General features: G+C 45.9%; 1 long non-coding RNA gene across 1 annotated transcript; it reads right to left on the bottom strand.

Annotated features, from left to right (window-relative positions):
- Positions 1-780: 780 nt before the first annotated feature.
- LOC109444583 (uncharacterized) lies at positions 781-20,533 on the bottom strand. Its single transcript, XR_016018149.1, has 4 exons — positions 19,550-20,533; positions 15,244-15,350; positions 5,483-5,654; positions 781-2,078 (listed from the first exon to the last, which is right to left on the bottom strand). It is a non-coding gene; the product is annotated as an uncharacterized LOC109444583 (long non-coding RNA).
- Between the last annotated feature and the right edge of the window lie 2,873 nt (positions 20,534-23,406).

Raw genomic sequence — 23,406 nt, 5'->3', positions numbered from 1 at the left:
GGAGTGACAGACAGCACTGGCAGCAGTTCCACTCAGCATGCTGGCAGGGCATGAGTGGCCAGCACCCCACAGACCTAGATCTACCTGCATTTGTAGCTGTCACCTTCACAGCTTCACCTGGCTATTTCATTAGGACTTCCAGCATTATAATGCATACGCTTTTATTATAAATTACTTTCCACTTATTCTCCTTTATTTTATAGTTTGAGAATTACATATGCAGGTTTTCATTACATGAGTAGGTAGGTTATATTGTTTATGAATTTCATGTCAGGGTAGACAGAGGCATGGGATCTGATAGGGTTAGAACCACAGGCATCTTCAAGACCCTTCTTTTGCTGTGGGACAGGGAATCAGACTGATGGGGGGACTAATGGGGTGTGGGGTTAGAGCCCAGACAGGCAGAAGCAGGCTGGAGGAAGACGTGCTGAAATCAGAACCCTCAGGCCCTGCAGGAGGGGATGTGAAGTGGTACAGTTGCCATAGAAAACAGTCTGGCAGTTCCTCAAAGGTTAAACATAGAGTGTCATCCGATCCAGCAATTCCACTCCTAGGAATATACCCAAGGGAAATGAAAATACATATTCACAGAAGAACTTGAACCCAAATGTTCACAGCAGCAGCATTCATAATAGCAGGAAAGGAGAAACAACCAAAATGTTCATCTACTGGTAAATGCATAAACAAAGTGTGGTCTATCCATACAATGGAATACTATTCAGCCATACAAAGGAATGAAACACCAATACATGTGTTGACCTTTAAAAAGAAAGAGTCATCTTACCAGTAAAATGTGTTTATTTGGGAATAGCAGAGGAATTGCCGTTGGGGACAAGCGAACTACAGAGACCAGAGGAGAGGGATTGGCTTTTGTAGGGAAAGAAGAGGAAACCGGGAGGGGCTGTTTCCAGAAAGTTCAGGTGGTAACGGCTTCTCATTGGCTGAGTGTGTCCGTTTCTCATTGGCTGGGCTATAACCAGGCTGAGGGCAACCAGCTGAAGAGGTTCAGGTGGCCATTGAGGCCGTTTGCTGGTCAAGGAGACGGTCTTCCTTCTTCCTGCTGTGGTATGTCCTCCTGTTTGGGGTCTGGGTGGCAGTCCATGAGTGCTCCCCCTTCAGGGCCTCCCGACTCCGTTTTAAATGAGGTTTTCTTTATTTTTCACACACACTACAATGTGGATGAATCTTGAAATTTTTATGCTAAGTGAAAGAAACCAGATACAAAAGGCCTACTGTACGATTCCATTTATATGAGTGTCCAGAAGAGGCAAATCCAGAGACAGAAAGTAGATTTGTGATTGCGGGGGGGCAGGGAGATGGGGGGGCTGGGGCTGGGCCAGGGGCTGGAGCTGGGACAACAGCGGCAGGGATGGGGGAGGGGGTGGCGGCGAGGGGTAAATGGAGAGTAACTGCCCATGGGTATGAGGTTTCTTTTCAGGGTGATGAAAATATTCTGGAAAGAAATAGTGCTGACAATTGTACGACTGTGTTAATATATTTAAAAACCACTGAACTGTATACTGTAGAGGGCGGATTTTATGGCATTAGCTGAAGAGATAGGCAGCCTCACAAGGCATTGTGGTCCATACCGAGGAGTTTTTACCTTCAGCCTCAGACGCATGGGAGCCGTGGGAGGTTTGAGGCATCACAGTGGCAATAAAGGTTTGCATTTTAGAAAGATCTCTGTGACGAGTGGACGGGAGAGGGACAAAAATGGGTGGTTTTGAAGGGTGATGAAGAGCGAGGTGTCTGGAATAACACCTGGCTTGGGGCTTTGAGCAAGTTGATGGAGGTGGCACCGTCCGCGGGAAGGCTGGAAGGCAGCCATGTTGAGAGCCGTTTGTGAGGACAGCTGTCACCGAGGCACAGGCATGCTTGATGAGACAAGAGTTGGGAGAAGTGACTTCTGATTGGTGGCATCTGGGAAGATGTTTTGGAAGAGGCAGCATTTGTGTAGAGTTTTGCAGTGTGGGCTTAGAGCATACGAAGACTTAAGGGGTGTGATGGAAGAAGGAATCGTACGAGCAAACGCATGGAGGAGGGTAGGGGTGCCCAGGGTTAATGGGGTTCTGTTTAGCCTGGTCAGAAGGGAAACAAAAATGATGGCGATGCGTCAGTCAGGGTTCTCAAGAGAAACGGAACCAGTAGGATATACATATATATATATATGGCTTATTATAGGAATCAGTTCATGCCCTTATGGAGACCTAGGAGTCCTGTAACCTGTGCTCTGCTAGCTGGAGAACCAGGAAAGCCAGTGGCGTGATTTGGTCCAAATCTGAAGGCCCGAGAACCAGGGGAGCCGATGTCCGAGGACAGAAGATGGATGTCCCAGCTCAAACAAAGAGGGCAGAGCTGCTCTTCCTGTGCCTTGTGGTTCTAGCCAGGCCCTCAGCAGATGACATGATGACCACTACCCTGTTTCCCTGAAAATAAGGCCCAGCCAGACCATCAGCTCTAATGAGTCTTGGAGCAAACGTTAATACAAGACCTGGTATTATATTATAATTATATTATATTATATTATATTATATTATATTATATTATATTATATTATATAAGACCCGGTCTTATATTATAGTAAAATGAGACCGGGTCTTATATTAATTTTTGCTCCAAAAGACGCATCAGAGCTGATGGTCCGGCTGGGTCTTATTTTCGGGGAAACAAGGTAGCACTCATGAGTGTGATCTTCTTTACTCAGACTATGGATTCAAATGCTAATCTCTTCTAGAGACACCCTCAGAGTCACATCCAGAAACAGTGTTTTACCAGCGACCTGGGCATCCCTTAGTCCATCATACTGACACATAAAGCTTATTATCACAGGGCTCCCCCTTGTCAACTCCCATACGCATCTCCTTAAACCATACTTAATGTCTCATAGAGACAATACTAGGCCGTCATTTCTGCCCAGTGTGATCCAAGTATCCTGTGAACAGCTGGAACCCCATTAATACTGGCCAGTGGAGTGTCCTCCCATTTCTCACAACTTCCCTGGGAGGCATGCACCCCGTTTCTCAGGAGACTGAGGTTCAGAGAGGTCTAAGTGATTTATACCTGAAGTCCCGCAGCTACAAAGGCGCTGGTTGGTTTTTAATCTCAGGTCTATTTGGGGGGGGAAAAAAAAAGATGCACAAGGTGGGGTCAAGCTAACTTGTAGCATGGGGACTTTGTTTTATAGTCAGTAAAGTCGTTCTTTTTCTTTTTGAGTTAGAAAAGTCAGTCTTCTCTGCATGTCTGTTTTGTATTACACATTCCAATCCCGCGACTCTTTCGATGGCAAGTTCCTTAAGGGAGAATTTGTGCTCATTGTTTGGAGAAGGTAATTCACCAAAGCACAGGAGATGATTGAGGACCCCTGACGCCTCTGTGTAGGGTGTGTGTCGTTTAAGTGCCAGAGAGACCATAACCTGTGAACTCTGTATCAATGGGGTGATGACAGCGGCCTAATACTAAATAGCAGCCATGTGTTCTTGCTGCCACTTCAACTCCCTGGCTTTGCTCTGAGCAATAAGCACCAACAGCAAACACATACTTGTTGAATTTGTGTTTAATTCTGTTTGGATTCCATTTGTCGAGCTAGTATTGTTTCTTTTAGGTAATGCATTTTTTAAAAATGTGCTTGAACCTTTACCTTATGGTTTTAACAGCTGTGGAAAATGTCTTAAAATATTTGAAAAGGGAAAGGGGTGAGGCGGGGAATGCGGGGAGGTGACAGGGATAAAAGATACAATGATCAGAACTTAAGAACCAGTGTAACGAACCGAGTTGGAGACAATTGGGACATCCGCAAGGGAGGAAAATGAAGACACGCCACCAGCACATGCCACCAGCTTGCTTTCCACCCGAGTGTTTATGCAATGTGGGACACTCAAAGGGGGCCTGTGTGAGGGGCAGAGCGACCCTAGGACTTCTGGGCAGCTACAGTGGACATAGGGGCGACAGCCCTAAGAACGGCAGAATTGCCTTCCAAAGTTAATTTCACTGTTTATCCATCCCTTTCCAGAAAGTGCAGTATTGCCCAACTTGCGTCGGGAGAAAAATAGCCACAGGTACTCCTTGAAAAGGCAGGTGTAAGGGCCTTACCCCAAAATCCAGTGAAACAGAATGTCCGGGAGAAATTGTTAACAGTGATTGTGAGCAAGTTACTTAGCTCATAGGGACCTCTGTATCTTCATCTCAAAATAGTGATAGGAGCAGTACTGAGCCACGGGGTTGTGTGAGGCTTGAATCAGGGAATTCAGGCGAGGAGCTAGCTTAGCAGGTGGGGCACCTGGTGAATCCTCGCTAACTGTTACCTGTTTATCTCCTATGTTCTGTTCAGGTAAGGCACAAATCTACAAAATCAGCCTCGCCAACCTCAATGTCAAGAGGTGGCTACTGGTAGAGTCTCTGCAGAGTCAGTCTGCACAGTGATCAAACCTGAATGAATATATTTCACCTGTTGGTGTTTTGGTGATGTCACCAAACTGTGCCACAGTTCACCCTTGGGCAGGTCACGCAGAGCACTTCTGCCTCGGTTTTGGTCTAAGGTGGTCGCTGCCTTTTAGAATTACACAGATTTTGATTGACTGCCCTCGTTCACTCATGAGCACGGATCCTGAGACAGAACTCTTCTAGGTCCTGGAAACAAAGTAGGAAAAACAAAGTCCATGCCTTCATGGAGCTCATGTTCTCGTGAGGGAGGCAAATCATAAACAAAAAAAAAGCAAGTAGTTATGTCCAGAATCTGACCCTTTCTCGCTGGAAGCAGACAGCTGGGAGAAGTGAGGCAGTGGCAGAGGGAGCCGCACAGGCACTGAATGAGGGGAGGCTGGCGGGAGATAAGGTTGGGGGAAAGGACAGATAGAGGCGATTGTAAGGAGTTTGCACTGACTCTGTGAGGTAAGAAGCCTTCAGAGGGCTTCAACCAGAGAAGGGACATGATGTCACCTGGGTTTTGGCAGGTTTTACCTTCTGGCTTGGTGGGGAGACCAGCTGTAGAGGGTCAGGGGTAGAAGCAGAGAAACCAGACAGCAGGCTACTGCAATAGTCCCAGCGAGAGATGTGGTGACTTGTTCCAGGGTAGGATTGGATGTGGGGTGCGAGCAAAACAGAGGAGCCATGGATAATTCCAGTGGTGGTGGAGTTGCCATCCACTGCGATGGAAAAAGTTTCTTGATGAGCAGGGGGTAGAGAGATCAAGAGTTCAGTTTGGACTGTGTTACGTTTGAGATGCCTCACAGATATAAATAATGGAAGGGCCAAGGCAAAATAAATATCCAGCTACGGAGTTCAGGGGAAAGATTGGGGCAGGAGATACCTATGCAAAGGCCGTCAGCACATTGGTGGTATTTAAAGCCGTGCCATTGGATGAGATCACCTGGAGGGAGGAGTCACAGAAGAGAAGAGGTCCAAGCACTGAGCTCTGTTGTGCTCAAGATGTACAAATGGGGGCCAATCAAAACTTCCACACTACAGTTGCAGAATCTGAGCTTACCTGGACCTCCTTTGACCTGCTGAGGGTGGAGGATACTGGAAAGAGAACTGGATTTAGGTTCAAAAGACCTAGCCCCTGTCACTTGCGATGGGATCTTGATCACAGCATTTCACTTCTCCCAACCTCCTCTGAAAAGTGGGAATGCTCCTTCCCCAACCACAGCACCAGGTGACTGTAAGGATCAAATGAGATGGTGATAAGAGAGAGAGCCACAGACTCTAAAGAGCAGAAAATCTTGGTCATCACTTAGCTCTTCCTAGAGGGACCCAGTCCAGAAATCCCCACTTCATCCCAGGTCCAACCATATCATGGATGTTCATTCATTCAACAAACGTTTCCTGAGAGTCGCCAATGGACCAGGAACTGGTTACCCAGCAGTAAAAGTAGACACAATCCCTGCCTTCATAGAGCTTATTTTCTAGGGAAAGGACCATTGCCCAGCAGCCACCTTTTATGGACACCTGCTTCTCTTGGAATCCGTGCAGTTTGTGTTTTTGAAAGGTTTTTTGTTTTAGTTTTTTCAGTTTTTGCGTTTGTTTCTAAGAGGTGAGAAGAGATCATTTCAGATTTTTATTTGTAAGCACTGCTCTACTAAAATGAGTACAAAAGTATGTAGAAGCTTTGCTATATTTTTCTTTTTAATGTTGATTTTTTTCAGTAACACTCCTGAATTAGATTCCAACGGCATTGCTCTGCTACGGTAGAAATGAAGCAATATAGGTCTAAGAATGAAAGCAGTTTAATATGCTATGGCTGCACGGTGCTGGGGAAGTGTCCCTGGAACCAAGCAAGTGGCTGAGCCAGGCGCAAATGAGCCGTGCTCATTTGTCTGCACTCGCTGGGCAAGTGGAAGCTCCTACACTGCCAGGTGTTTGAAGAGAAATTTAAAAATAATCACTCTATTCATCTTTTTAAAGTAGAAATGGAGACAGAAACGGTTGCCATTTTGGACATTTCAAGGGACTCTCTTAACACACCCCTAGGGGACATTAGGCCCCATTGTTGGGAAACATAGTTAAAACTTCTGGGGCTTCAAATTCCAGCATCACTGCTTCCTGGCTGCGTGACTTTAATCAAGTCACTACACTCTGCTGGCTCTCGGTCTCCTCGTCCATCAAGAGGGGATCGTAATATTTCCGATCTCCTGAGAATTAAATGACATCATGTCTGTGAAGTCCTTCTTTTCACACCGGCAACTCTCCATAAATGGCAGCCATTAGTATGGGAAGTGAAGGCTGAGGGTTGGGGCCGGGCCCTGGAGAGGGCTGAGTGTGAGGTGACGGTGGGGAGGGGCGGTCACTGCCCTGCCGGCGGGGCTCCGGAGAGGATCGGATTGCTGTGGCTGCAGCCCTTACACGGGGGCTTCCCAGACCGGTCTGCCTGGGTGTGTAGTTTCGACAGGAGGTCATGAAAATCCTCCCCGGGGGCGCTGCTGCATGGCCACTGGGAAAACCCGTGCGTGCGTCAGACGTTTTGAACCAGGTCGCTACATGGACACAGGGAAGAAGGGAGAGAGATGATCCAGAACAAACTTACAGCCCTGGATGGCCAGAGAGAGAGTGAGGCCGTTCGCAGAGACGGATTGCGTTGACGATACAGAAGTGAGGACAGGACGCTATGCAGGAGACGAGAGTTCACAGAGGGATTAGAGGGAAGCGAGCGTCCGTGGAATTCTGGGACGTGGCCACTTCTTGTCCTTAAATAACTTCTTCCAAGCAACTCACCAGTGATAAGTGAAAAGGACTCTGACCTCAGTTAGATCTAAACTCTGGGACTAAATTAGCCTCGCAGGAGTTTCTTACTAATGCTCCTGTGTGGCGGGGGATCCCACTTCCAGCTCAGACTGCCCTCTGTTGGACTCCTCCACCGCAAATCCGCATCCCTTTAAGCTCCTCAGGAGAGGATACGAGAAGGAAACGGTATTTCCCGAGAGCCTCCCAAACCTTTTCCATACAGTTCTTGTATTTTCACGATCACTCTGTGAGGTCACTATTTCCAAGATGGGGCAACTGAGGCACGCAGAGGCTCGCCACCATGCCCCAAACCACAAGGTCGAAGCAGAGCTAAGCTTGGAGGCCCAGTTCCATGCTTCCCTCACTATCCTCAGCTGTCCTTGAACACGACAAGAGTCATTGGGTCAAATGGGAATCAGATGTTCCTCACACAGGGGCTACAGAGGCACCCAAGTCACATCCATTTCTTAAGGGACGTGAGACACAATTATAAGGACCGAGGTTCAAATGTGACGCAAGTATAGTCATTGAAAGCCTTCACTCCTGGTTCTGTGCAGGGTGCCCTAGCAGACAAGGTCAATGGCCTTAGGGCTGAGAGAGGTTGATAAAAACGTTGGAACCTCACTGGGCAGAGTCAGGAGTCTGTGTTCTTGGCTCCATCTTGAGCTCACGTGTGACAATCACGTCCTTCTCCCTTCAGCCTCTTGATTGGCAAAAGGAGGTGTGAGTTAGACAAGGTACTTTCCAACTTTAAAATCTGATGATGAAGGCGGCCGGATGGCTCAGTTGGTTAGAGCGCGAGCACTCAACAACAAGGTGGCCGGTTCAATTCCCGCATGGAATGGTGGGCTGCGTCCCCTGCAACTAAAGATTGAAAATGGCGACTGGACTTGGAGCTGAGCTGCGCCCTCCACAACTAGATTGAAGGACAACGACTTGGAGCTGATGGGCCCTGGAGAGAGACACTGTCCCCCAATATTCCCCAATAAAATTAAAAAATCTGATGATGATTGGTACTGTCTTTCAAGAGGACAATGTTGGCAGTTCCCACAAATTGTTAAGTGTGCATCATACCCACTGACTTCTGGAATCTGTCCCAGAAATACACATATAAGTGCACAGGACACACACAGCACGTTCACTGCAAGCAACATGAGTAAATAATGAACTAAGTGCCAACCATCACAAGACTGCCTGAATAAATCATGGCATACCTATGCCTTGGAAAGCAATGCAACCTGGAAAAAAATGAGGAAGGTATCTAAGTAGTAAAGTGGAAGTATTACCATGATATGTTATTGAGTGAAACAAGCAAGATTTGTTAAAAAAAAAAAAAAAAATTCTGTATGGTATGAGCCCATTGCTATATTGGCATGTGTATAATAAAAGACCTAGAAGGAAGGCGAAGGGGGAAATTTCTTTTTCTCCTACGAAAGGCTTTACTTTTAGAATAAAAATGTTTTTAAAGTATTTTAATCAGAGTGCTACATAAGGTTAAGTCCAGATGGATCTGATCTAAACAGTTTGAGTTCTTGAAAAACCGGAAGGACATACGAGATCTGCACAATATTTCTCAGAATCAGGTGTATCTAGTGCTTTATACGTCAGCTACACCCAACAACCTGATGGAGTAGACTATTTGACAGGTGGGGAAACTGAGGCCCCAGACTCTGATTTTCAGGGCTATTTCTACTATACATGTGAATGAACCCTTTGGGTTCCTACAAAATTATTTATGTTCCTATCTTTTGGGCTCTCACATCTATGAGGACATTTGTCACACTGTATTATAATTCTGTGCTCAAGCACAGTGCTGCTCAAAATGTTGACTCTCTCACACTAAAAAAAAAAAATGGGTTTTGCATTTTGTATGTCTTTGGGATTTTTAAATTTCATTTTTTTCTGATAATTCATTTTTATTATATTCTACAAAAGTATCCATCTGCAACGATTGGAAAAGTAAAACAAAGAAACTGGTCCTTCAGCACGCTCTCCGAGAAGCACTGGGCTGCTGGAGAGAAGGGAGTGGTGGACAGTGCAGCAGAACCTCCGTGTTTGGTGTGTGAATGAGTAAATCGCCGAATGAATGGCTGGATGAATGAGCAAGAGTAAGCCACAGGAAGAAAAAAAATGCCCAGAATCGCGGTTTCTCATTCAGGGCCATGCAAAGGGTGAGAGTTTAGGACTTCGAGTTCATGGCGAAACTCAATAGGAATATCACAAAACACTCATGCTCCTGATTTTAAAGATGGAGCTGGGGCACTTTTTTCCCCCAAGTCATGGAACTGACCAACACAGAAAAAGTACCGGCGAGAGCCACACACAAATAAAAAGCAACACTCATTGCTCATGATTACAAAAATCAGACAGGGTTAGTAGACTGAGATAAACATTCTCCTTACCATCCTAAACAAGTAACAGTAAACACAGTAAAAACATGCACTAGGATCCTATTTTCAGGACTGCTGCATAAGTGCCGGCTTTTGGACACATTTCCTGCAGGATGAAGAAACTGAGGAGAGGGCAGGGTTCAGCTCTGGGGCACAGGTTCAAGTCCGCCTTGAAGCTCTTCATGTGTGTGGAAAACAACTTCAGCCTAAAGCTTTTGCCTCTGAACACAGGCAAAAACTTCCCAGTTTAGAAGGTTGCCGGGCACACCTTGCTCCATCTTGAAATTTCCCACTGTCACTTTCTGGAAACAGATAGATCTTTATATTTAAAGAGGCCGGGAACTAGAAAAATGACATTGCTTTTTGTTTTTTCACGTTTCCCTGTAAAGTTGTGCAGTAGAAAGCAGTCAGAATAGACCTGGGTCCTAATCCTTTCCTCTCTGTGCAAATCTTGAAGCCAAACCATTTATCCTCCCTTCTTCACCACATCTGCAAATGGAATAATAATAATAATAATAATAATAATAATAGTATCTGAGAATGTGAGGATTAAACACAGGATGTGTGTAGAACTCTTAGCTGAGGCCTGATACAGCGTGAGCCTTTAACAAACACTAGCTCAGGCCTCTTTCTAATCACAGACCCAAGGGGTCCTGGGCATAACAGGTACCATTTACTCAACACTTGCCCTGGGCCAGAAACAGTTAAGTGACATTCATAATCTGCTGGATTTTCTAACACAACCGTCTGAGGTAGCTAGCTACTCAGCATCCCCTTTTGGAGACGAGACTCAGACAGGCGAGGTCCCCTGTCCCAGCTCAGCCAGCTCAGGGCCAGCCAGCCAGGAACTGACCCAGCCTCCCCAGCTGTGCTCCCCACTACCCAGCGCTCCCTCTCTTGGCTTCTCCGCTCTGGCTTTGCTTCTGTGTTTCCCAAGAGCATACGATTGTGGCCATTGACTTTGGCTGGCCTTGTTGTTGTTCTCAAGCTTCTTTCATCATTGGTATAATTTTACATAAACTTGGCATCCCTTTAAATTAAAAAAAAAATATGTTCAGTTCTTAAATGTCTCCCAAGGGAGCAAAAGGTTTCTATAAATGATTCAGTTCTCTTCTCCTTAATGTTGAACTTAATTAAGGCTAAGTTACTGGATGTCTGTTAACAAGTTGGGTTGTTTGCTGGTTTATTTTCATTTTGGAAACTCTTCTCCATAGTGAACCACTCTCCCTCCCCCTGAAAAAAATCTCATGAGGAATTCTGATCAGACGCTGGGGCTGTGGGGCAGATCCCTTGGAGGGTATCATGTTTCTAGAAGGCTCCTAGAAGGCAATAAGTCTTGCAACCTGACTCTTAACTGACTTTTTACCTGTAGGATTGTCTCAGGGCAGGGGGAAAAGGACACAGCCGTGCTTTCTGCTCCAAACAAAATGATGTATTTCATAAAGGAAGAAATCTTTTTAAACCAATAATTGAAATTCACTTGACCCTATGAAGGGCCACAGAGGCGGGGGAGGGCTCTGGAATTCCGCTGCTTGGGTTTGAGTACCAGCTCTGCCCCTTGGCTGTGGGACCCTGGGCAAGTTACCCTCGCCAGCTCCCTCTCCCTTCACTTCTCTGTGCCTCAGTGTCCTCGTCTGTAAAATGAGGGTGATGACATGTTTTTGTGAAGATGAAAATCGTGTTGGCCAGGACTTTTCTGGGGGTTTCCAGAACTCTCGGGGCTAAAACCGGGAAAGTCCCAGTTTTTGGGTTTGTTGATCGACCCAAGATGAAATGAAGGTGGACATGTGGACGCTGTAGAAACAGCACCTGCCCATTTTCGTGCTCCGTACTCTCCAGCTGTTATTATTGGTAGCCGCCTCCATGCGCTGCCATGGTCCCTCGTTTCCTCATTATCCACTCAGGGGACTTCAGGGCCACGGACCCCAAAGACCCCAACAAATGTTTCTGTCCATTTGTAGGACAAGCATCGAGAGAATTATTATATGCCAGGCAAGCAACTTTTAAACGAATCCTTTAGTCTTTCCTCTCTCTTCGTCTTCCTCAACTTTCAGGCAATATCTAACTTCAAAGTTAAAATGGGGACGATTCCATGGGACTGTGACATAAGAGACTTGAGTGATGCCCCCGTAAGCCCAGGAGTGCCAATGGCTACAGGCCTCCACCTGGAGCTAGGAGAGTGGCTTGGGACAGATTCTCCCTCAGCTTCCAGAAAGAACCAACCCTGCCGACACCTGGATTTTAGAACTTCGGCCTCCAGAACTGTGAGAACAAATTACGTTGTGTTAAGCCTCCCAGTTTGTGGTACTTTGTTTCGACAACCCTAGAAAACTAATATAGCCTCCTTCTGCAACCCAAATCCAGACCTTCCCTGTCTTGTGTCCTGACAAATGCAAGGACCTCTTTTCTCAAACCTGTTGTAAAACACTGGTTTCTGACTCCCAGGTCAGATACCTGCAATGATATGCCCATGTCAACTTTTCCCAAACTCACTTGAGGGTAAGAAGCCCACGGTGATAGTTAAGATTACAGGTTTCCTGGTCCCCATTCCAGACCTCCAGAAATGGGACCACAGAAGGGGGGCCCTGGAATCTTCACTTTTAATAAGCACCCAAGACGATTCTTATCCTCAGGCACATTTGGGACCCCCCTGGCCTATAAGAGAAAATCCAGAAGAGGTCAAAAAACCTTGGTTCAATGATTTCCATAAAATGGTATCATCCTCCCTATTTGCATGTCATCTCCCAAGGATTTCCAGGGTCTTGGAATTCATTCCAGTGCATTCCCTGCCTCAGTTTCCTGCAAACTGATCGTCCTCTACTCAACGATGATGAGTACTTGGAGAACTATTTTGTCATTGCCGTTTTCCTCCCTAGGACACCTTTTCATTTTGTCCCTCTTCTAGATCTAGATTCAGAGGCCACAGACCTTCAAGTTATTTCTAATTATTCGGAGATGGCTTTTCAGTGTAAATAAAATCCAAACCCCACCTCAAGGGCCAGCCCTACCCACCTCACCCTCAGTCTCATTTGGAGCCATTCTTTGCCTTGATCTTAAAGCTCCAAGTATGGGCTTTCTTTTAATTCTCCAAACACACCAAGTTTTTCCCTGCCAGGACCCTTGGCATATGCTCTTTTCCCTTCCCCCACCCCACCACCTTATAAGATTTAAATATCACCTCAGAGCTTTGCCCCACAACCCATCCTAAGTAGAACACACACACACACACACACACACACACACACACACACACTCCACTTATTCTCAGTCACTGCTTTCTGTTCGATCAGTTGCCATTATTTAAAAACTCAGGAAGTTCCACATACAAATATCCAGCCTGTCTTAAAGATCAGAAGATTTGCCCTATGAAGCCCGTCTTCCCGCACAGCCACACCAGCCAGTAGTGACCTCTTTCCTTGGGCTGGAGCTCTCGCCTCCACCATCCCCTCCCAGTCTCTTCACTCCTTCCAGTTATTACCTGCCGAGGTCACAAAGCAATCTCCTTGTGACACTTCCCTGACACCCCACCCCCCACCCCCAAACGAGTTGTCTGGCTTATCACCTGCTTCTCTTATGGGAAGAGATGATCTTATCCCCAGTGCAGCCCCAGGCTCCAGCCTGTGCCTGGCACAAAGCTGGACCTCAGTATAGATGTGCTGAATGAATGAATAAATGGGTGGATATCCTGCCTCCTCCCTAAGTCCCACAGGTCACACCACTCATTCTGCCATTTAATCACACCCTTCCCTGCAAAACTCATTAATTTGCTGCCCTCAGTGCCTACCTCCTCGCTAGAGCTTATGAAAACACAAATTTGATCCTTTCAGTGCCCACTTTTAAAGGTTTTTCTCCTAGCACCAACTGGAGGAAGCATACATTCCTCGCTGTAGCCTTTGAGGCCCTTGTCATCTGGTCCCTACCTACTTCTCCAGCCCCCGTCTCCAGAGAGAGCGCCCACCCAGCCAACACCCACGCCCCAGTGGCTCAGGGGACACAGCATGTTCTTCTGCCACCCCCACACCTCTGCAGCGCAGCTCCCTCTCCCTGGAATGCCTCCTCCCCCAGCTCACGCCACACAACCCCATCCCTCTAGCAAACTCCTACTCATTCTTTTGCCGTAGTTCCAACTAAAGGCACTGCACTCATGAAACTCTCCAGACCTCCCCGAGCTGACTTAGTCATTCTCTCTTTTCTGCTCCCACCCACCTGTTTCATACCCTGGCCTTGCACTGAGTAAGGCTCAAAATAGCAGCTGGTGTCTTCTGAGCACTTGCTATGTGCCAGGCACTGAGCGAGCTTTATCACCTTTAATCCTCTCACCCACCTGGAAGGCTCCCCAGCCACCGCAGGGCAAGGGGGGATAGGGGGTGGACAACTGGAAAAATGCCAGGGTCACTTCTCACCTCCAGCTTTCCTGAGAGGCCATCCCTGCTACCCCATTTAAAATTTTCTTTCTCCTTCCACACCTTGCCCCACCCCTAGGCCCTCCCCATCCCCCTTCCCTGCTTTATTTTTCTCCAAGGCTTTTATCACTAACATACTATATGTTTTAATTAAATAATTAGCGTTCTGCTAATAAGAGGCGTTCTGCCTCTCTCCCCTGGAATGTCAGCTCGAGGAAGGCAGGAATTCTGTCATGTCTTCTTTTCTACAGTATCCTTACCATCTAGAATAGTGCCTGGAACATCACAGACACTCAATAAATATTTGTTAATTCAAAGAAGGTAGATATTATCACTATCTTCAGTTTACTTCTGCAGAAAGTGGTCTTTAGTGAGATTAAGGCAGGTGCCTAGAGTTCCACAGCTGGTTGGTGGAAGAGCCAGATGTGATCTCTGGGTAGTCAACTCCAACACCCACCACCACCACCCTTAACTACTGTGCCCTCCACTTCCAGGAGCTATCTTTCCATGGGTCTGACTTCTCAGCTAGACCTGAGTTCCTTGGCGGCAAGAACGCTATTGTATTCATATTTGTATCTCTTTGCCTCAGCCTTGCTAGGAGCTCAAGGGATGTTTGCTGAGTCCATCTATATGTAAACTGGGAAGTGTTAGATGGTAGGAATCATGACTTCATTCTCTTTTTTCATTGTCCTTTATTTCTATGTCGAGCACAGTGTTATATACACAGTTGGGGTTTATGAAATACTTATTACATTAGTGAATTCTATTATGGCACTAGGTAATAAAAATAATTAGCAATAGGAATATCCGGCCAAGATGGCGAAGTAGGTAAATGCTGTGCTTCCCTCCTCTCATGGCCACATCAAAATTACAATGAACTATAGAACAACCATCCCTGGGAATCATCTGACATCTAGCTGAACTGAAGCCTACAACTAAGAACATACAGAAGAAGCCACCTGGAGGCTGGTAGGAGGGGCAGAGACTTGGAACGGGCTGGTCCCACATGTAACCCTTAAAAACTGGGAGGGATAGCCTGGCTGTAGAGGTCCCCCTGAGGAGTCCCAGCCCCATACCAGTCTCCCCAGCCCAGGGTTCCAGTGTCAGGTATAGAAGTCCCCATGACTTCTGACTGTGAAGATGAGCAGATTGTGGCTGTGAGATGGACGGTGGTTGCAATCCTAGGCATTCCTCTTAAAGGGTCTGCACACAGACTTACTTGCTGATGGACTTACCCATTCTGAGCTCCAGCACTGAGGCAACAACTCGAAAGGCACCAGGGACATCTGGGGAGGAACTGAATTGTCTGGCTTCAAGACGCGGACTGAAGGGCAGCTTTCTCCTGGATGGGGAGCAAATTGTCTCTTTGTTGAGCCCTCCCCTTCCCTGCGTGCAGATGCAAGCAGCTGTCATATTTGAGTCTCCATCAACTGGCTAACACCTTTCATTTGCCCTGATTCCAGAGATCCCATCCCACCCAACTTTTGGGCCTACCAAAGCCGTTTCCAGTGACTTTTCCGTATAAATAGTTTGTCTTGACTCCTGCTATGGAGTTTCGTAAAATCTCTCAAAGGTTCACAAAACCCAGACAAGCAGCATCTGGCTTCAGCATGTCCCGTAATTCTGGCTGAGTGACACTAGTGACAGCCAGCCTCGGTTCATAGCTTGGCCATTCAAGGCACCTCCAAGAACAGTGTGAGTGGTGGCCATCTGTGGATTGCTTTGTGGCTCATGCCAGGTGGCCCAAGGCAGGGCACAGGCCATGGCAGAATTTGGCCTATAGTGGGGCCCCTCCCAGGAGGCCCCAGGGCTGGCATGCCAGGTGGTCAACTTTGGATCCAGCCAGAGCATCACCTGGCCGCCTGCAGGTACAACACACCCAAAGGGCACACTGAGCAGGCACCAGAGCCCTGCTAAAGTGAACCCTGCTCCATAGGGTCAGCTGCTGCTCCATAGCTCCTCCACTGTAGTCACATCATTTCTTACAACCAAACAGCCCGAGGATCAATCCCTCCACCCACTGATGTACAAACAGCAATCAAGGCTCAACTACAAGAGGCGGGCACACACAACCCACACAAGGGACACATCAGGAGTACCCAACTCAGATGACCAAGAAGACTGCACCACTGAGCCCCACAGCACACCTAGTACATAAGGCCACTCTACTAAGACTGGGAGACATAGCAGATCTACTAATACATAGAAACAAACATAGAGAGGCAGCCAAAATGGGGAGACAAACATGTCCCAAATAAAAGAAGAGAACAAAGCTCCAGGAAAAAAAAAACTAAACAAAATGGAGACAAGCAATCTATCAGACGCTGAGTTCGAAACACTGGTTACAAGGATGCTCAATGATCTCAGTGACAATTCAACAAAGAGATAGGAAACATAAAAATTAAGATAGGAAACATAAAAAAGAACCAGTCAGAAATAAAGAATACAATAGCTGAAATGAAGAATACATTAGAGAGAATAAATAGTAGATTAGATGAAGCAGAGGAGCAAATCAGTGATTTAGAAGACAAGGTAGCAGAAAACACCCAAACAGAACAGCAAAAAGAAAAAAAAATACAAAAAAATGAGGATAGTTTAAGGGGCATCTGAGACAACATTAAGCATACCAATATTTGCATCATAGGGGTACCAGAGGAAAAGAGAGAGAGCAAGAAATTAAAAATGTATTTGAAGAAATAATGACTGAAAACTTACCTAACCTGGTGAAGGAAACAGATATACAAGCCCAGGAAGTGCAGAGAGTCCCAAACATGATGAACCCAAAGAGGCCAACACCAAGACACATTGTAATTAAAATGTCAAAAGTTAAAGACTAAGAAAGAATCTTAAAAGCAGCAAGAGAAAAACAGTTACTTACAAGGGAGCTCCCATAAAACTGTCTGCTGATTTCTCAACAGAAACTTTGCAGGCCAGAAAGGATTGGCACAAAATATTCAATGTGATGAAAAGTAAGGACCTATAGCCAAGATTACTCTACCCAGCAAAGCTATCATTTAGAAAAAAAAAAGGACAGATAAAAAGCTTCCCAGACAAGAAAAAGCTAAAGGAGTTCATCACCACCAAACCAGAATTACAAGAAATCTTAGAGGGACTTCTTTAAAACGAAACAAAACAAAACAAGATAAAAAATATGAATAATAAAATGGCAATAACTACATATCTATCAACAATTACTTTCAATGTAAGTGGATTAAATATTCCAATCAAAAGACATAGGAGGGCTGAGTGGATAAGAAAACAAGCCTCTTACACATGCTACCTACAAGAGACTCACTTCAGATCAAAAGACATACACAAACTGAAAGTAAAGGAATGGGAAAAAATATTTCATGAAAATGGAAATGAAAAAAAAGCTAGGGTAGCAATACTTATACTGGACAAAATAGACTTTAAAACATAGGCTATAACAAGAGACAAGGAAGGACCCAGTAATCCCACTTCTGAGAATTTATTTGAAGAAACCCAAAATGCTACTTCAAGGGGACATGTGCATCCACATATTCACTGCAGCATTGCTTACAGTGGCCAAGATGTGGAGGCAGCCTGGGTGTCCGTCGATGGATAAATGGATAAAGAATAGGTGGTACATATATACAATAGAATATTGCTCAGCCAGGGAAGGGAATGGGTTCTTGCCATCTGCGGCAGCATGGATGGACCTGGAAGGTGTTGTGCCAAGTGGAATGTCATAGCTGACATATTTCGCTTATAGGTGGGATTTAAATAACAAAACAGACAAACAAAAACAGAAACAAACTCATAGATACAGAGAACATTTTGATGGTTGCCAGATGGGTGGGGGCTTGGGGGTGGGTGGGTGAAAAGAGAAGGGGATTAAGAAGTACAAATTGGATGTTACACAGTAGTCATGGGGATGTAAAGTACAGCATAGGGAATATAGTCAATAATATTGTAATTATTATGTATGGTGTCAGATGGGTTCTAGATTTATCAGGGTATAGATGGGAGGTGGTTGTGGGGCAGAGTAAAAAAGGTGAAGGGATTAAGAAGTACACATTGGTAGTTACAAAATAGTCATGGGGATGTATAGTAAAGCATAGGGAATATAGTTAATAATATGGTATTATAATAACTATGTATAGTGCCAGGTGAGTACTAGACTAGTCAGGGGAATCACTACTTAAATTATATAAATGTCTAACCACTATGCTGTACACCTGAAATTAATATAAAATAATATTGAATGTCAACTGTAATTGAAAATTTTAAAAAGGTGGGGGAAGTTGAAGGGGAATAAGAGGTTGAAATCTCCAGGTATAAAACAAATAAGTCATGGGGATGTAACGTACAGCATGGGGAATATAGTCAATAATATTGTGATAGCTGGTACGGTGTCAGATGGTTGCTGGGCTTCTCATGGTGATCACTTCTTTAGGTATATAAATGTTGAATAACTATGGTGTTCCCCTGAAACTAATATAATGTTGTACGCTAGCTATAGTTTAATAAAAGTTTTTTTTAAGTAATTAGTAATAACGACAATAAAAGGTACATTTATGGAGTCCTGACCCTATGCTGGACCCTATCCTAAGTGCTTTGTACATGAATTAAGACAATTATCTTATTATCCTCATTTTACAGATGCAGAAACCAAGGCTCAGAAAAGTTAAAAACTTGCCCGAGGTCACCCAGCTAAGAAAAGTCAGAGGCAGGGTCTGAATGTAGGCGTCTGGCTCGAATCACATTCTCAACGACTACCCTAGGCTGCCTCTTGGCCTCTCTAACTAAAATATGTCCATTAAAAGGTTGCTCTGTGTGAAAACAAAAAGAAGGGTTTATTATACATTTCTGTATTGTTTCAAGGAATTTTTTTCCAAGACTTTCATAAGCAATAATATTATTTGCTAAATAGTAACCACTAATATTTGCACCACACTTGATGGTTTCATGTAGTTTCTCATCTGATCCCAGCAACAATGTGATGAGGTGGGCACTGCCATCTCCTTTTACAGAAGAGGAATCAGAGGCTCTGAGCAGTTAAGAGAGCAGGGTCAAGGTCGCTCAGCCAGCAAAGGAGCAGAGCAAGGGCTCAAATTAACACCTCTCACTTTTAAAAAATCTTGAGATCATATATAAAGCTCTTTCATGCTGCTACTTAAAAGTACACAAGGTAATCCTTGGAGAAGCTTAGTACAGTTCCTGGCACCTGGTAGGACCCTCATAGATGTTAGTTATCATCTTCGGCAACACCTCCTAGGAACTGGAATATTTCAGCTGATGACTGCAGCCTGTCTGTCGACCCTGAAGGAAAGATTACCCTTTTCATTCCAGTTCACCCCTGATATTGTTGAAATAATGATCAATCTCCATTATCCCCCCGGGTACCGTAGAATGTTGAGAGCTGGAAGGGATTGTGGAGATGATCTCATTCCCGTGCCTGCATTTACAGACGGAGAAATTGAGTCCCGGAAAGAAAAAAGGTCAGAAAGCAAACTCTTCAAGGGCAGGGCTTATGTACAGTGCCCGGCACATACTGCTTCCCACAAAGATGGTTTTTACCTTAAAGGGCACCTTGCTTCTTAAATCCTACAGGAGATAATCCAGTGGTTTCTGGAGCTGTAAGCACCCCCATCCCGCCCCCACACAAAGTATTCAAGTGTTAGAAGCTCTTAACCAGAAAACAGATCATGTGACTTAATTCCATCTCTGCTAAAGAGCTTAAAATGCTTTGGTGAGTAGTCTGAGATTCATAAATATACACTTCAACTCTTTCTGAAAGAATTATTAACCAGCTCCATCAAAACTGGAACTTGAGCAATCAAGGAGAAAAAGAGCTGGCAAGAGAAACTTCTTGAAAAAAAATCTCACCACCATTATATATGACTTCTTGCCACCTTTTTTTTTTTTTTCCCTAAGAGTTGGAGGAAGAAGGAAAGAAAAAAGTATAATTATGCATGACATGAATCAATAAAACGAATTGTGGAAAATTACAAACTCTTTTCACCCCACCAAGAGAGAGAGGTTCCAGATGAATGCAACAGTGTGTTCCGTCACAGAAGAACTTAAAGACAGAACGTAGTGAATTGGAGGTTAAAGCAGAAATGTAACCCTCACTAGCTTCTTTCAGAGGGTGGAGATGGCCTGGAGAGATTTGACAGTGTGTGGGTGTAATAATCAGTGGTAGCCAGTTCCCAACTAATGATTTTGGGGAACCTATCATTTTATAGAGTGCGTGTCATACACTCACCTTACTTATCTCCCTAACTCACTGAGTATGAATTCTCGCAGGCATGGGACTAGCTTTTCATGCCACACGTGCAGTCTTGATCAGCTTTAGCTTGAGGATTTGGGGGTGGGGAGGGATGATGGAGAGAAATGAGATTAGGATTCAGCCTTCAAACCAAAGGAACTGGAATATAAACCCGGCTCTATGCTTTTCTCTGGGCTTCATGCTTCTCAAGAAAGGTTGAATTCAGGCCCTGCAAACAAACTTGTGGCCAGAACAGTTCTCAGAATGAAAGAGTTCCCCTCCTCCACAGCACCTTTATCAAATTCAAACTATTTTGCACATTCCTTCTTTACACAGCCCAGGCCGCACTTGTGAAGCAGGCCTCAGAGCAAATTCCACTTAGGAGATCCAGGAAGCTCTGGCCTGGCCCTCCCTTCGTCTAGAAAGGAAAGTCCAAGTAAAGGGATGCCACACCCGGGGGAGGGCAGAGAGGATATGACAACACCTCCAGGAATGCAGGGCCCACGCAGGTGTGTTGGCACCCACGAACTTCCTTTTTAAAAACGCCTGATAAATCAGTACTGATAACAGTAATAAAGCTCAGCCACTCAACAATCGCTCACACAAAACTGGGGCCCTCACTCCCAGGGTGTGACCCTGGTAAATGGGGAGAAGAGAGTGACAGCTGAGAATAGAGATCCTTCAAGGCTGTGACTCTGTCTAATCAGCGTGGGGTCCCTAGGACCTTCTTAGGGGATTCTCAAAGCCACAGGTATTTTCACAATACTAAGATGTCACTGGCTTTTCTCACCCTCCTCGTCTCACAGGTTTATAATGGAGTTTTCTAGAAGGGACAAGACATCTGATGATATCATCACCCTGATGACCACTGGAATGTGTGCTTGTGTAAACATTTCTCAGTGTTAATTCTAATACGATGAATATTGAAAGACATAACACACAGAAACAAAATACTTGGGGTCTTTCCATAATTTTTAAGCATATTAAGGGGGTCTTGAGACCAAACCATCATGCTGACCCCATCACAGGACCACACTTCATTCCCAGCTCAGCTTGAATCACATATGAGGCATGATAAAAAAAAATATGGTGAAAAGATATAGTTACATTTTTAAAAAATTATTACAGTAAAAGGCACATCGCCATTAATACCCCTCAAAACACTCCCCCTCACTTCAAAGACATCTCATCGTGGTTGCCACTTTCTGAAGCAGTTCTGGAAGTCCTCTTTTGTGTCTTGACTTCATCCTCCATCATGACAATGCTCTGTGTCACACATCACTTCTGGTACAACAGTTTCTGTCAAATAAAAACAGTACGCTGTGTCCTCATTCACCTTATTCACTGGATCTGGCATCATGTGGCATCTGGCTCCTCACCAAAGTAAAAATGACCATGAAAAGTTAACATTTTTAATTGATGCAGGACATCGAGGCAGCCATGACAACACAACTAAAGACACTCACAAAAGAGGACTTCCAGAACTGCTTCAGAAAGTGGCAAGAATGATGGGGTATGTTTGAAGCGAGGGAGAGTATTTTGAGAGGGATTAATGTCAATATGTCTTTTACTGTAATACATTTTTTTTAAATTTAAACAATCACCAATTTTTGTTATCACACCTCATAGTAGGTGCTTTTGAACAGGTGGTGGAGAAGGCAGCCTTATTGTTATTCACCTTGGGATGGTATCCTTTCCATCTGTACTGCCACCCAAAAGGGCCAGAAAACCTTAAATTCTCCCACAAGCATTTGATAACGTGAACCCCTTAGGGGGAAAGTGGGGCAAAGTTAGCATGGAGAAACCACACTCCTTCAGCTCCAGCACCCAGCGAAGACACACCTGAGTACCTGCCAGGAGTGAGGTACCAGGCTACATGCCTGGCAGTGAGCAAAGCAGATGTATTCCCTGCTTCTAGAGCTTTCATTCTAGGGCAGAGGTGGATTGCTCACAGAAAAACATGGGAAAACTGGAACTTGTTACAGGTGTTGGGAAGGTGTGCGAAGTGTGTTAGGAGGGGTTTGAGATGCGGGGAGGAAGGCCCTAATGACGCCCCCTAACCAGCTCTTCTCTGCCATCTCGGGTTAGAAACCCCACCCGCAGGCCCAGGCCCAGCTCACAGGGGTGTTCAACAGCTCTGCTGAGCAGTAGACCCATGGTGAGAAGTCCCTTCTGCAGGTGAGTGGGGGGCTTACGGGGTCTCCTCACCTTCCCAACAGGACCAGTGCTAAACAGGGTTCTTGCGAGGAGAACCCGGCTCTGGGGCATTTAGAGAGAAGGGTTCACTCTTTTGTCATCTGGGACACAGTTTCGTCACTGGCGAACACAATCCAGAGGCTGTCAGTGATGGAAACCGCAAATGGCCAAGAAATGACTGGAGGAAGGGAGAGGAAGACTTTAGAAATTAAAAATAAAAAAGGGAAAAAGAAAGCCCTGGACCAGGGCCGGTCTAGGAGAAATCCTCAGGGGGGCAGGGCCGGCGAGAAACCATCCGGACCTCAGCCCACTCTCCCTCCCTCCAGGCGCCTGCTCTACCACTTGGGACCTGCCGGGCTGCAGAAAGAGTCTCTACCGACAAAACCAAGAAGAGCCCTGAGGTTAGGTTTTCAGTAACTGCTGTAGAAGTGGGAAAACTTGAATTTTGCAAACAGAGTCGCAGCCTGACACCTAAACGATGCAAATGGGCGGTGGATGGGCATTGTTTCAGGCGGCAGCATCCCAAAGTGGAAGCCGAGAGCAGGACAGGGAATCCAGCAGATCCACGAAGCCTCGGCAACGCGATCCGCCGCGCGCTCCAGCCCCCAAAGCGGGGCTCGAGCTGCAGACGGGACCCGGCAACCAGCCGCGCGCCTGCGCGTGCGCGAAAGGCTCACCCTCTCCCGCTCATCTTCAGGTGCGCTCGCGCTTCCGGCCGGCCTTCCCGGGGCGGAAACCCCAGAGCCCGCGCATGCGCTTTCCAGCTCTCCTGCTCGGTCACAGAGGCCCACAGCTTCAGGTGATCCCGCCCCTCCCTCTCAGCGCAAGACCAATCGCGCGGCGGTGGGCGGGAATTTCTAGGAGGCGGCCCGCCCAAGGTCTGTGCGAGACGGGTGTCGATTGGCTGGCGCCTCAGGCGCAGGTGCGCGCTTCCTATTGGGTGTGGGCGGAGCGCGAGCCGCCGAGTCTT

This window comes from Rhinolophus sinicus, chromosome 13 (genome assembly GCF_057876585.1).
Source record: "Rhinolophus sinicus isolate RSI-liver-muscle chromosome 13, RSI-T2T, whole genome shotgun sequence".
Taxonomy (NCBI): domain Eukaryota; kingdom Metazoa; phylum Chordata; class Mammalia; order Chiroptera; family Rhinolophidae; genus Rhinolophus; species Rhinolophus sinicus.
This window is presented reverse-complemented; position numbering and strand designations above follow the sequence as displayed.